This window comes from Marmota marmota, unplaced genomic scaffold, assembly GCF_001458135.2.
Source record: "Marmota marmota marmota unplaced genomic scaffold, marMar, whole genome shotgun sequence".
NCBI classification, from domain to species: domain Eukaryota; kingdom Metazoa; phylum Chordata; class Mammalia; order Rodentia; family Sciuridae; genus Marmota; species Marmota marmota.
In genome coordinates this window covers 1,942,444-1,956,604 of record NW_026000223.1, presented here as the reverse complement: position 1 = coordinate 1,956,604, position 14,161 = coordinate 1,942,444, and the positions used below count along the sequence as shown (strand labels likewise).

Below are 14,161 nucleotides of genomic sequence, written 5' to 3'. Positions count from 1 at the left end.
GAAGACTTTATGTTAAGTGAAATCAGCCAGGTGGAGAAAGAGAAATATTGCCTTCTCTCATGTGGAATCTAAAAAAGTTGATCTCATAGAAACAGAGAACAGAATAGTGCTTAACAGGGGCTGGGTTGGTTGAAAGGAGATGGTGGAGATATTGGTCAAGTGATACAAAATTTCAGCCAAATAAGAGGGATAAATTCAAGAGATCATTGTACAACATGGTGACTATATATTCTTAGGGAATGGATATAAATTATTGTAACCACAAAATTCTAACTATGTGAGAGAAGTTACATGTTAGTTACCTACCTTTAGTCATTCCATAATACATACATACTTCAAGGCATCATGTTGTACATAGAAAATACATACAGTCTTATCTGTTGATCAAAAAACAAAAAGACTATCCTTCTCTTAAAGAGATGTAAAGAATGTCTCCATTACTACCCTCAGCCATGTTGACCAGCAAAATAAACACGCATTTCGGTAGGAAATTCTTCCTTATAGTACTACTTAATTCTTAGTAGAACTGATGAGTATTTCCTTTTCATGTATCCTTTGTAAGATACAAACAACTGTTCACTATTTATATAAATGATTTTAATCTCCTTTCAACCATGTTTCTTCTGGAATAAAATACTCGCAGCTGCTGTCATCACAGGTTACTGGAATCATGGAAAACTGCTCAAAATGTCAGTAGGATGAAATTCCTCCTTGCCCACAGAAGTCTCAAAATTTCACAGATGAAAACAGTGATCCCCAGAAAACCCAAAGTGCCTTTGATGAATAAGGTCAAATTGTAACCAATCACATCTGCCAAGTAATAGCTCTAGTATACTGCTGGTCTCAAATACTGATTACTGGTGAGATAATACATGATGACTTGGAACTTTAAGGAATAAGGAAAACTAAGTGAAGGAGACCCTAAGGAGTTAGAAATGCATCATGTCAACCAGTCTTGCTAGAGGTTTATCAATTTTGTTGATCTATTCCAAGAACCAGCTTTTGGTTTTGTTATTTTTTTCTCTATTTTTTTTTCAATTTTACTGATTTCTACTCTAGCTTATTTTTTCTTCTGATTGCTCTGTGTTTTGGGGTTCTTGCTCTTTATGTTCTTAAAGTGGATATAGATTACTGACTTGAGGAGTTGATTTATTACATAGTATGTTTTCTCTAAGTATTTCTTTGTAAGGATTACACAAATTTGATATGTTATATTTTCATTTTTGTTAGTTCAAAATCATTTATTTTCTTTGATACATCTTCTTTGACCATAGAGTATTTAGAAGTGTGTTGTTGAATTTCAAACTGTGTTTGGAAACTTTTCCCTGGCATTTTATGTCACTAATTCACAATTTAATACCATTATGAATGAAGAACAGACTTTGTATGATTTCAACTCTATGAAACTTGTTTTATGAATTAGAATGATGTCTAGTGATGAACGTTCCATGTGCAATTAAAAAGAATGTGTATTTTATTATTTGGGAACAGAATGTTCAAAAATGTCAATTATATTCACTTGGTTGATTTTTTTCTTCAGTTCTTCTACATTGTAAAAATTTTATGTTTTCTAGGTCTGTCAAATCATCAGAGAATACTACTGAATATTTCAATTCTAATTATGAATACAACTTTCTTCTTTCAGTTCTGTCAGCTTTTATATATCTGAAGCTCTGTTATAGACCTACTTAATATTGTTATGTCTTCTAAGTAGATTGTTCCTTTAACATTGCTTATCTTCTTTATTCTAAAATCTACTTATTCTAATACAGATGTAGCAACCCAAATTTTCTTTTGCTTAATAAACACATCATTATTTCAAAGTGAGTTTCTTGTGCCTAGCAGATTGTTGTATTAGATATATTCGCCTGATGTTTGACAGTCTCTCAATTGCTGTTTTAGACCATTTACATTTAATGTAATTATTAATATGTTTAGGTTTAATTTGTCATTCCATTATTTGCTTCTATTCTTTCTGATTTTTGTTCCTCTGTTTTGATTTTTCTGAGACATTCTGTATTATTGGATGCTGTTTTAGTATTACATTTAAATTCACTTATTGTGTTTTTGAATGTATCTCTGTATACATATAAAACATATTTGCTAGTTGCTCCAGGGGGTGCTTAATTTTCATATTATATTTAGAATTAAAATCCTTTCTTTTCAGGGAATGTAGAAATCTTCCCTATCATCAAACATGTAGGTTCCTTTCTCATTTCTCCATTATCTATAATGGACATATGAATTACATCCCCATGTTCCATGAAACTTGCATCAGATAATTCCATGATTTTTATTTTTGAATGTCATGAATTTTAAAGTACTAAAAAGAGGAATAATACTAATTGTATTTTTTCAGATAGTTACCATTTCTGTTTTTCTACCATGGAACTTGTTCTTTGGTTTAGTTCCTTATGTCAGAAGAATTTCTTCAACAATTCTTTTAGAACAGTCTCAGGTTTGTTTTGTTTTGTTTTAAATCTGAGAACATCTTTATTTTGCCTTAATTCCTGAAGGAGATTTTTGTTGGATGTAATATTTTGCTTGACAGTTGTTATTTTTCAGTACTTTGAAAATGTTGCTCCACTTCTTTTTGGCCTGTGTGGGATATGACAAAAAATTTTCAGTTATTTAAATAGTTTATACTTTGCAAGAAATGTATCATTTTTCCAAGCTCCCTTTCAATATTTCTTTTGTCTTTTCTTTTCAGTAAGTCGATTATGGTGTTTCTGGGCATGAATTTCTCCATTTTTATTTTTTTGGGGGTTTGTTGATCTTGCATCTCTACGTTTATGTAACTTGGCAAATTTGGGAAGTTTTTAGTTCTTGTTTCCCCAAATATAAGGATAAGTGTGTGTTTGTGTGTGTGTTTGTGTGTGTGTGTGTGCGCGCGCGCGTGCACGCGTGGACGTGCACTTTTCTACTATCCTGAATCTTCAAAGACTTTTCTATATTGTCATACAGGTTCCTGAAGCCATGCTCATTTCTTCAAATCATGCTTTAATGTGTTGTTCATATGGAATAACTTCTATATGCTGATTGCTGGTATATGGATACAAGATGAACCCCTGAAAATCTCATGAGGCAATGCAAGAATATTTAGAGATAAAATAATTAGATTATGAGAGCTATGATAAAATCAATGGATTAATTCATTTGAAGAATTAATAATTTCAATGTATTACTTGGTAGTAACTATAGGCATGTGGGGTATGGTTGAAGAAAGTAGGTCACTAGGGGGATGCCATTGGAAATTATATTTTGTTTTTGACTCCTAGCACATATTCATTCTCTCTCTCTCTCTTTCTCTCTCTCTCTTTTTCTCTCTCTCTCTGTCTCTCCCCACCCCCACTTCCTGGTTGCCATAAACTGAGAAGCATTTGTCAACTATGCCCTTCTACCATGATGTTCTGCCTCATTTCAAGCCCAGAACAATGGAATTGACCAACCATGGACGGAGCCTCTGAAATTGTAAGTAAAACATAAACTTTTCCTCCTCTGAGTTGTTTTTTTTTGTTAGGTATTTTGTCCTGGTTAAAAAAAAAAAAAAAAGCTGACCAATACTGAGACTCTATTTATAAATTTACATATCCTGTCATTTTCATTCTATGGAGTCTTCCAATGGAATTTTTATTTTAGTTATTATACATTTTACTTCTAATATTACCATGAAATTTCAGCATATCTTTTATTTCTTTGTTGAGAAATTTTTCTTTTTGAGTCATTTCAAGAGATTTGTACCTACTCACTGGAACTGTTTCATAGTAGCTACTTTAACATCACTATTAGAGTTTTCCAAAATATGTCACCCCAGTGTTGATTAATGTTGTGTTTTTTATATGTTTATATTTGTGTATTCATATGCTGAATACTTTGGGGTTGTATCCTAGATATTTTGAATGATGATTTGTAACAAAACTGTAAGTCTTGTTTCTGTTTTGTTGTTGTTTTCAAACCAGGTCACTAATCCAGGAAAGTTTTGTTCCTAAGTTCTAACCAGCTTTCTGGGTTTTGTTGGTGTCATTTTGTTTTGCTATTTTCTTCTTTAACATCAGTTCTATTTTGAAAGTCTTGTTATACTATGTACCCAATAATCAGTATGAACCTGAGTGGTGATATATCAAAGTTTCTTTCAAAAAGTATTAAGAATGCTATCCATGATATATTCTTATACAATTTGGGAGTGAACACAGACATTCATAAAAAAAAAATAAAATAAAAATAAAAAAAGCTTTATGTGGTTGGTTTCCTAAAGTTCTCTTCCTTTTCAATATACCTAGTGATTTTTTTCTTTTTCCTTATTATGTAAAACTTCTCTTTTGAATTCTCTAGACAGAAAGCTAAGGCTTCATTCATTCTTCTTTGCTGTACACTCCATGACTACAGCCATGTTTGAGGCCAAACACGAAGACAGAGAGAGGGAAAAGAAAAAGAAAATAGTCCTTTTCTTTTGGGACCAAGTTTCTCTTCTTGAGAGATTTAGGCACCTGAGAGCTCTCTGCTGCCATTGCTGTCAATGCCAGGAGACCCTCTTCCCACTCTTTGAGACTCAGCCATAGGGCTTCTCCTAGAAGCATTGTTCACTTCAGAGTTTCCTATCAAGGCCACGTACCTCCAAAGGAAAAACATGGTAAGCTCAGGATTGCTTTTGCTTTATTTTCAGTTCTGATTTTCCCTGGATTCATCTGTTACTATTTACTTTTTAGAGGCTTTAAAAACTTAATTCATACATTTTGGTCTAAGTTTGATAGTCATAATAAGTATAAGAGACAGATTTCAGTTGTTTATCTTTCCCAAAATTGGTCCTCAACAAAGAGTCTTGAATAGGGTTATACCATAATAAAAATGATTAGAAGAAATAATGTAGCTGTTCATTAGTTGTGTTTGTGGAGAAAGAGAAGGAAAAAGACAAATATATTATGCAAAACCTGATTTTAACTTTCACTTATCAACTTTAGTCATTGCAAGCTTTATTTATCCTTTTCCTGTAAATATAATTACAAATTGGATGATCAGTTGCTAAATAGCTATGTTGTCCATATGATAAGATTATTTCTTAGCACTGGGAAGTTAATTTAGGATGGTACATATTGACAGATACTAGGAATTTTGCAACAAAATCATTCATGTGGATATAGAAATAATTTAAGAAAGACAGAAGACAAAATGGGATTCACTTTTTAATGTTCCTGTATTTCACCAAGAAAATAAAATCTCCGCCTACATCCTCTATGTCCATGCGTTTTCTAAATAAAGCCTAGCACTAATAAAGATTTAGAAACACTTTCAGTGCTGAAATAATCCATGCCTAAATAAATCTCTTTATACTTAGGCCTAAAATTTATCATTTAGTACAAACAACAAGAGAAACAGCAGGTACCCTATACATAGCAAATCCTATCTTTCAATCACATAGATAATCACATGTGGGGGCTTTCCTGAATTATAAATTGACAATATTTATCTTTTTAGAACACAATGATGCATTTTGAATTTCACTAAAGAATTAATCTATGACTTGGGTAGCGCTATTTATAAGAATTTAAATTTAAAAAAAATATAGGTCAAGAGCTGCTCAGGTAATAAACTAAGGATCTGGAACTTCTAAAGTCATTTGCAGTTAGCTATGGCTAGTTCTTAGAATTTATTAACAAATAAGAATAATGATAAGGATTTTTTAAAAACATTATTTTCCTCTAAAAACATACTCTGTTACTCAATGATGAACTCTGGTCTTTGTCCAGGTGCTAGGTACTGGGATAAAATAATATCTAGAAAGAGTCTGATTTTCACCTGAGATGAGAAAATTCATGTGAGGATCAGTGCCTGGTCCATAGAAGTGTTCAATAACATTTGCTAAATTCAATCACTTTCTAAAAAGTCTAAGTTTGGCACAAACCCTTATATCCATCATGTGCCTCCCTCTCCTACTCATCACAAACTCTGAAAATAACAGAAACCATTCACATTTACTATGAGAATTATTCTTAAAAAATAAAACTTCTGTATATCCATTTTTTTTCAGTTCTCTGGGGGTGGTTGTGTGCCGAAGCATCACCCAGTAAGGTTTTCATTGTTTCCTTCTCTATTGGCCCCATGAAATAAAACAAATCTAATGATTCAAGTCAAGTCATTTGAGAACAATGCTAGGAGGACAGTCACAGGCTAAGTTATCTAAAAGGAGAAAACTAGAAATCTATTGAATGCATACCATTTTGTGAAAAAATAAACTAGTTATTTATATACAGTATATGATTACTCCTCAGAGCAAGCCTGTGGGTTGCTATTAATATAATGCCTCAAATAAGGATACTGAGCCTTGAATGAGATAACACCTAGTAAATGAAGCCCTAGAACATGAATAGGAAATTAATGAGGAAGCAAATTGTTTCTTTTTAGTGTTGATAGCAGCAATTATAACACAAAGGCAAAACAAACATCCTCCAACTTGGCGATGCTTTGTGAATACAACTCAACAGTCCCAGCCTACTTCCTTAATCAATGTTCAGTGAAATTACATATTTCTAGATGCAAATTCCCTTAAACTGATTCTTAGAGGATCCAGATCATTTTTGTGATGCTGCCCAGAAAGGGAAAAACACCTACTCAGAGAGAAGCTTCCAGTGAAAGATTCCTCCTGCATGCAAACGAAATTAATCTGAACAACAGGTGGGGCTAGTTTCCTTTACAAGGGTCCATAGCAGGATGCAGTTTCTCTCTGCAGGCCCGGCTGCTCAGTGAGACAACAAGTCTTTACAGCCCTTGCCTTAGTGACAGCAATCCAAGTTCCTAAATTTCATATCCTTCCAAAGTCCATACTGAATAGGAATTTCAAAACTTGGGATCAGATTTTTAAAACAAAAACTACAGGGATAATTAATGATGATGTAAACATTTTCTGAACATTGTTATTTTCTTTTAATTATATTGGAAAGCAAAATGAAATGACATGAGAAACAACAAACACACTGTTTTTAGTCATCACGGTGTAAGTTCTTATCACTTGTCTGCTCAGTTCTGCTTCCAGCAGTGTTTGCAATATAAACCCAAATCAGGCTTGCTCATTTAACTATGAAGAAAGTTGCTGCTTTATTTTAAATGAAAGCTCTACAACAGAAATTCCAGAGACTGTCTTGCCACCCTTACACATGTGGTTGCAAAAATCAGAAAGGGGGAAATCAACAGTGTTTGAGAGACAGCTGCTTGGAGCAGAGGGTAGGAAATACTCCTCACAATCTATGAGTTATTTGCAGCAACAAAGCACCAAGGTTAGGAGTTACTGTGGAAGGACCATGCAGCTGCCGCCCTCATCATCCTAGGAGAGATTTTAGTTACATGGTCACAAAAATTAAAGAATTGGGAAAGGCCACCTGCCTGTTTGTGAAAAGAGCCAGGCCTGAAGGCTGGCCTGGGCAGGGCTGGGGTGATTGGACAGTAGCTATGGTCATAGAAAGTTTACAATAAAAAGATGTTGGCACCAGAAACTGGTGCTGTTAACCCAGGCCCGACCAGACCAAGGCATCATTTCTCCAATGAGATGGCTGCCAACACTCAGGGAATAGTCTAGGAGGCAGGAAACTGTTATGCAATCCTTTGGGTGTCCGAGGACCCTGCTAGAGGGGTACTACAGAGACACAGAATAACTGGCCCTAACAGACTGATTGACCTGAGGAAATATCTGTAGCTGACCTTTGTTAGTAACCATGCTGGTTGGTTAATTTTGTTTCAAGGGGTTGCATTTTAAAATTGAAATAATCAAATGATTAGAAAAAAGTGAGATATTGTATCCCATGTGATTCAAATGTATGATATGTCAAGGTCATTGTACTGTCATGTGTAACTAATTAAAACATAAAAAAATAGAAAAAAAGAATTGTGCTCTTCAAAAAGAGAGATACTCAGAGAATTTTGTTTGATCCTCCCACTGCCCTCACCACAGCCTGAATATTAAATATTAAATGATGCTTAAAGTATGATAGAGGTTCACTGGGGGCTTTATCTCAATGAAAGTACCATTGACTTTCATTGGCTTAATTCATATACTTAGAAAAGGGAATTGATTAGAGACAAACATCCAGAGTAATTCTACATATTATCATCTCAGAGAGATGTCATCCCTTCTCTAGCAATGGGATATTTTTAGTGGGTCTAAAAAACCATCCCCAATTGTCAATGAATATTTTACTTTTCTATGTGTAACAAGCTGAGTAAGGGGATAACGTTTAAAAGCTAGACAAGTTACTAAAATATAAGATAATTCATATTTGAGAAATAAGGGTAGTACCAATCTGACATTAGTATTAACATCTGCCAAAAATCTCTCTTTGTCTTCAAGTTCATGCTTAGCCTATGGATAGCATAATGGCCCAGTTTCTATACTGCTCTCATTTCTGACACTCTCACATCACCATCCTATCAAAAAAAAAAAAAACCCAGCATAACCTCAGTAATATAAACAAGGTGGTTCTTAGGATTTTTGCTACTCTCAGAATGTGACACATTCAAAGGTAGTATGTCAGATCTGATGAGTGAAGACCTTCTTAGGTACATTATTACATTATGAAAACAGTGAGTTAAAGTAGAGATGCATATTTATTATTCAAACAGTAAAATGCCATAAATAATGATGGTTGTGAAAACTTTTAAGTTATTGTAAAATTATTAAGAATTTTCAATAAAACTAAGTAGAAAAATGGATTAACTGTTAAAATGAATATAAAACATTTAATGTAGATGACTTCAAAAAGAAAGCAGTTAGAGCCAATAAATACTCATTACATTTTAAAATAATATAAAGCTAAATAATAGATTACATCGTAATTTTGACATCTGTAGAATTTTTCCATGAATTAGAATTCATAAGTTTAAATATAATTATCCTTGAGAACTACATTCCACTATTGAGTATTTGATATCAGTTAGGTCTTGAGATTTTCAGGAAAAATTCCTGCTTAGGAATTCTTCACATATGTAAGAATAAATTAATAATGGCAAAAATTTACTTTGCAACTCAATTTCATTAGCAGGAAAAACTCTAAATTATGCACAACATTTAAATCATCTTTGCTCCAGACATTATAAAGACTAGGGAAAAAAAACTACAAAGAAAAATGTATTTGAAAAAAAAGAATATTTTACTTCCTTTAATCAAATTCAAAAACAACAGACTTTGATAGAAGACTTAGAAGATCCTTCTTTAAAGTACTATGACAATGAAGGGTAAAGTTTAATAAAAATCTTGTTGAAATGATTGCCATTATACATGGATGCCATTTTCAAGAGTTGATAACATTCCTAAATTGATATACCTAACTATGAATCCTAATACAAAACTATTTATGTTCCAGTTAATGATATTTACTAAAAAAACTTTTTTTTCTCATTTGTTTAGCCATGAATAAGAAAGTTAGGGACATTATTAAATGCACCTATTGAAAGTGAACACCATTTTAGTATTGCAAATATACTTTGTGACCTTTTGTACTAAAGGGAGACTAGCAATTTATAGCATTTAGAAAACCTGGTTTGTACTAGAATGTCTAGCTTTGTAATTCAATAACTTTAGTGATTAAAAAAAAGCTTGTTAATTTTTACATAAAATTTTAGGTGTTGCTATTCCAACACTTAACGTCACCAACTCAATTTTTATCTTGGTTAGCCATTAACAAACTATGCAGTACACCACTGAAAAATGAATGCAAATTTCAAATAAAAACAAAATAGTACAAACTCCTGAAGTGGGCTTAGAAAATATGTAGGGAAATGTTTTATTATACAGATGAGGAAACTATGAGTTCAGAATCAGACATTAAAGGTAGGAGCTGATCCCATCATTCATTCCTTAAAATTCCTATCCTGCCATATATGTGCATCCCTGGAATAAGTTATTGACAAATCCTTACATTTTTTTCCATTGAACCATAAACCATAAACTTCAGAAGAGCATTTTAAGTCTGAGATGCACAGTCCTGAACCCTCTGTGTTTGCTCACTGGAAGAAGGGAGCCATATCCACAAATTGCTAGACCAAACCATATTGATAATACACAGGTTATTTCTACAGTTTTCCTTCCCCAATAATGAGAGCCATGTTCTTTAGACATTAAGTGAAATTAATTAATTAAAAATATAAAAAAGCAGTGAAAAGCTGGATTATTTAAAATAGTTTGGATATACTATGAATGCTAGTTCATTAAGAACCACAATTAAAGGCCATTGCTTCCTAAAAGTTATAACAACAAATTAAAGGAAAACTAAACGAACTTTACAAAGACAAGAAAAAAAAATTTTGAGCAATTATAATTCAGGGCTTGTTACTGTAGTTTAGCCCTAATAATAATAACAGGATAAGTTTAAGTTTACATTTTTTAAGAAAAGTTATCTTCAGGTGACAATAAAGTGTTTATTCAATGTTATCTATAAAGAAAACTTCAGTTGTATTCTTCTACTAAATTAAAATGTCAATTACCAAATGATTTTAATGTATAATACTAGATGCATCTGATTATATCTGTTTATACAAAAGTATGTATTCATCCATTCATCTTTCCATCTTTTTATTCAGAAATGTCCACACAAATGTGTAATAGGATTTACCTGTCTAATGTGAGTTTTTCTCTGTGTTTTGATGTGAGGCCTTTTTAAAACTAGTTTAATGTATTGCTTACATTGCTTTTATCAAAACAACATAGTAAATTTTCTAAAAGTAAAAAAAAAAAAAAAACAGATAAACATGCAAGCAAAGTTAACTCTGAAAAATAGAAATATGGATTCACTATATGTTAATCTATGTATATTTCAGCATTTTTAACACTTAAAAAATAAAACATTCTCTTAAATTTAGCAGAGAAATATAGAATGCAAAGTGATAGATTTCCTGTCTTCTCCAACATCCCATTCCCATTCCACAGAAGTTACCACTGTTGTGTACCCTTTTTTTCTGGAAACCTCATATATATGTATAACTATGTACACTCATCCCTCAGTATTCAAGGAAAATTGGTTCCAGGACTCCACTGTGGATGCCAAAATCCATAGATGCTCAAGTCCCTTATATAAAATGGCATAAAAATTTGTGTACAACCCATGTGTATCTTCCCATGAGTTTTAAATCATCTCCAGATTACTTATTATATCTAATATAATGTAAATGCTATATAAATAATTGTTTTACCATGTTGTTTAGGGAGTATAGACAAGAAAAAATTCCATATGTATTCAGGCAAAATTATAATTTTTCCCAAATATATTCAAGCCATGGTTAGTTGAATTTATGGATACGAGACTCATAAAAAAAATGTTGACACATCTGTAGATGTTCTTTATACAAGTGGCACCAAACAATTCTCAAATTCTTTCTAAACAAGTTAAAAACTTTTTGTGAAGTGAATTTATTTACCACTCTTTATTTTCTAAACAATTTTTGGATCACTTTCACTCACAGTTTCAACAAGATACTGCAAAATTCCTTTCTCTTTGTAGGGTTAACATGTATATTAAAGAAAATTTTATTTCTTAATCTTTTTGTGACTGACTCTTCATTCAGATTTTCAGTTCTTTGTTAATTTTGTGATTATCAATTGTGGATTCCAGACTTTTGGGTCCCACAAGAGACTCAGTTTTGTCAACTAACTGCAGGGCTTGGTAAAGAGGGAAAATTAAGGTTGAGGCAACTTTAATTTAATAAAACTTCATTGGCTTCCAGGCTATTTCCCAACCGTCTTCCAAAATATACGGGGCATTGTGTACATTAGTTCCACTCATGATAATTCCATGCCAAAGCAAAACAGAACAGCAGAATACTGTAGCCTTGCTTCATTCCTTTGTTTTTCCCTCCTTCTTTGCAAGCTACAGGGTCTCCCTCCTTGCCTACCACCGAAAACTTAGAATTTGCAGTTCCAAGACTTAGACTTGTTTTTATCCGTTTTCTTGAATGTAAAGGCTCCCTTTGGAACGTTCCACTCTCTCCCTTTAATATGTCAGTAAAGTTCTTATCGTTTTGCAGGGGGAAAGGTGTGAGGCTATAGCTTTCTCTATTAAGAAGTTCATGTAATGGAAGTTTCCAATAGGAATGAAATTGCTGTAGTAGCCTCTATCACAGAATGCAACTGAACCTGCTTAAGAAACTGCTCAGGGATGACAGTTTGGGTACATAGGAAAGCAGAGCATTATGCTCAGAAATTATTTGAAAGACTTAGCTAAAAAAAAGAGGTGGCATCAAGTGCTTTTTCACTGCACTGTAAGAGCTCTATTCTGTCTCCTGAAAGTAGTTACTTCTGTGTCTTTGGATCCAAATTTACCCTACAGCATTCCATCCAAGTAGGGAAACTGGTTAATGTGAAATCAGTGGTGGCTACAAGGTCATCCCCAACAGCTTATGTCCCAGAGAAAGTCTAATGTTAATCTGCAGCTACACTCTTCCATCAGTCTCTGATTTCAGTTAAGTGAAGCTCAAGAATCCTGCTTCAGGGGTTTGGGTTGTGGCTCAGTGGTAAAGCGCTCACCTAGCTTGTGCGAGGCCCTGGGTTAGATCCTCAGCACTACATAAAAATAAATAAATAAAATAAAGGTAAAAAATTATACACACATACACACACACACACACACCCCAACCCTGTCTCAGGCATTTCCTTTTTCTAGAGAATTCTAAATGTTTGCTTCTCTACTTGAAAGTATTATCTCCAGGTGCCTTTGAAATCTCAGGACCAATGGGTCGCTCTTTGGGTCACGGCACAGCCTCCCTCTCCTCAACTTTTTCCCTGGCTATTTGTAAGGACTAGGGTGGCTCCTGGTTTGTAATTCCAGCAGCTGGTCACCAGTGGGTACACCTCAGCAATTAAAACGCCAAGTCCAGTTTCTGCAGAAAAGCTGGAGATGCTTTGCCCTGAAGCTGCACAGAGAACAGATGAACTGCCAGCCAAAGGCAGAGCAGTCCATCATACTCACTTGCAGCTGTTACCAAATTTGCTCGCTTCCTTTCTTGCAAATTCCAGGGTTTTTCTTTGCTGCACTATAAATCAAGTTTTCTTCTAATTTTGTGGAATTTGGTCTTTCTATGTTTTATAAGAAATCTGGAAAACACTTAAGTCTTATAACATCCCTTCACTCTTTTCTTTTAGCCATGTCTTGAACTATGTGACCAAGAAAAACATAGCAATGTGATTCTAAAGGAATTCTAAGAAAAATATCAGGTAGCATCTGTAAAATTTGATTACATAACTAAAATCAGTTAAAATGTTCCAAATGTACTTTCTAAAGATTTCCTGAGATGTGACCCAGTTAAGCATTCAAGTCCCTTGATACGTGACCATAAATGATTTTCCAATATTGAAAATATGTGCATAATTATATGCATATGCATCTGTTTCAGTATGGTAACAAATATAAGGTACAAATGCAACAAGATAATATGAAAGGTTATACTGAAACAAATTTTGAAAGTTATGCTCTCAATACACATTAACCTATGATTTTTAAAAATCTCCTTATTTTGAGTTATAATGGTAATAACAGCACAGATTGTGGCTCAATGGCTAAATGAATTAAAACAAAATGTTCCAACATTGACATACTGTGGACTCATTCATTTCACACATGAAATTATTATACCAAGTACAGTAAAAAATATGTATGCGATTATAAGTTCTAGAGCTACAATTACTTTAATCTGAGTACTCACATTTTGCAGGACCAGATGATTATATGTTATCATATTAAATAGAATTTAGTCAAATAATATGTCAATATAATTTTCAGGTAAACAAACACTGTTCTATTTACTTTGAGAGATCCCTCTCCTCTGCTGTAAGTGGATTGCATTAATTCTAGAATAAATTGAATATATTGTAGTTTGAATATACTTTAGAACACCTAATGGAACTCTCTAACACTAGATTTACCTTTATTTTATTTTTTTTTTAATTTTTTATTGTGGGTTGTTCAAAACGTTACAAATTTCTTGGCATATCATATTTGACACTTTGATTCAAGTGGGTTATGAACTCCCACCTTCACCCCATACACAGATTGCAGAATCACATCAGTTACACATCCATTGATTTACAAATTGCCATCCTAGTGTCTGTTGTGCTCCGCTGCCTTTCCCATCCTCCACCCTCCCCCCTCCCCACCTCTCCCCTCCCCTCCCCTCCTCTCTCTCTACC

General features: G+C 33.4%; 1 protein-coding gene and 1 long non-coding RNA gene across 7 annotated transcripts in view; both read right to left on the bottom strand.

Annotated features, from left to right (window-relative positions):
* Nrg1 (neuregulin 1) overlaps positions 1-14,161 on the bottom strand; it is a 990,069-nt gene that overhangs the window by 632,399 nt on the left and 343,509 nt on the right. The window lies entirely within an intron of this gene.
* Positions 983-14,161, bottom strand: part of LOC125613196 — a 150,562-nt gene continuing 137,383 nt past the window's right edge. Inside the window, exon 2 of the long non-coding RNA XR_007343687.1 lies at positions 983-2,598. This is a non-coding gene — a long non-coding RNA (uncharacterized LOC125613196). The remainder of the gene's footprint in view (positions 2,599-14,161) is intronic.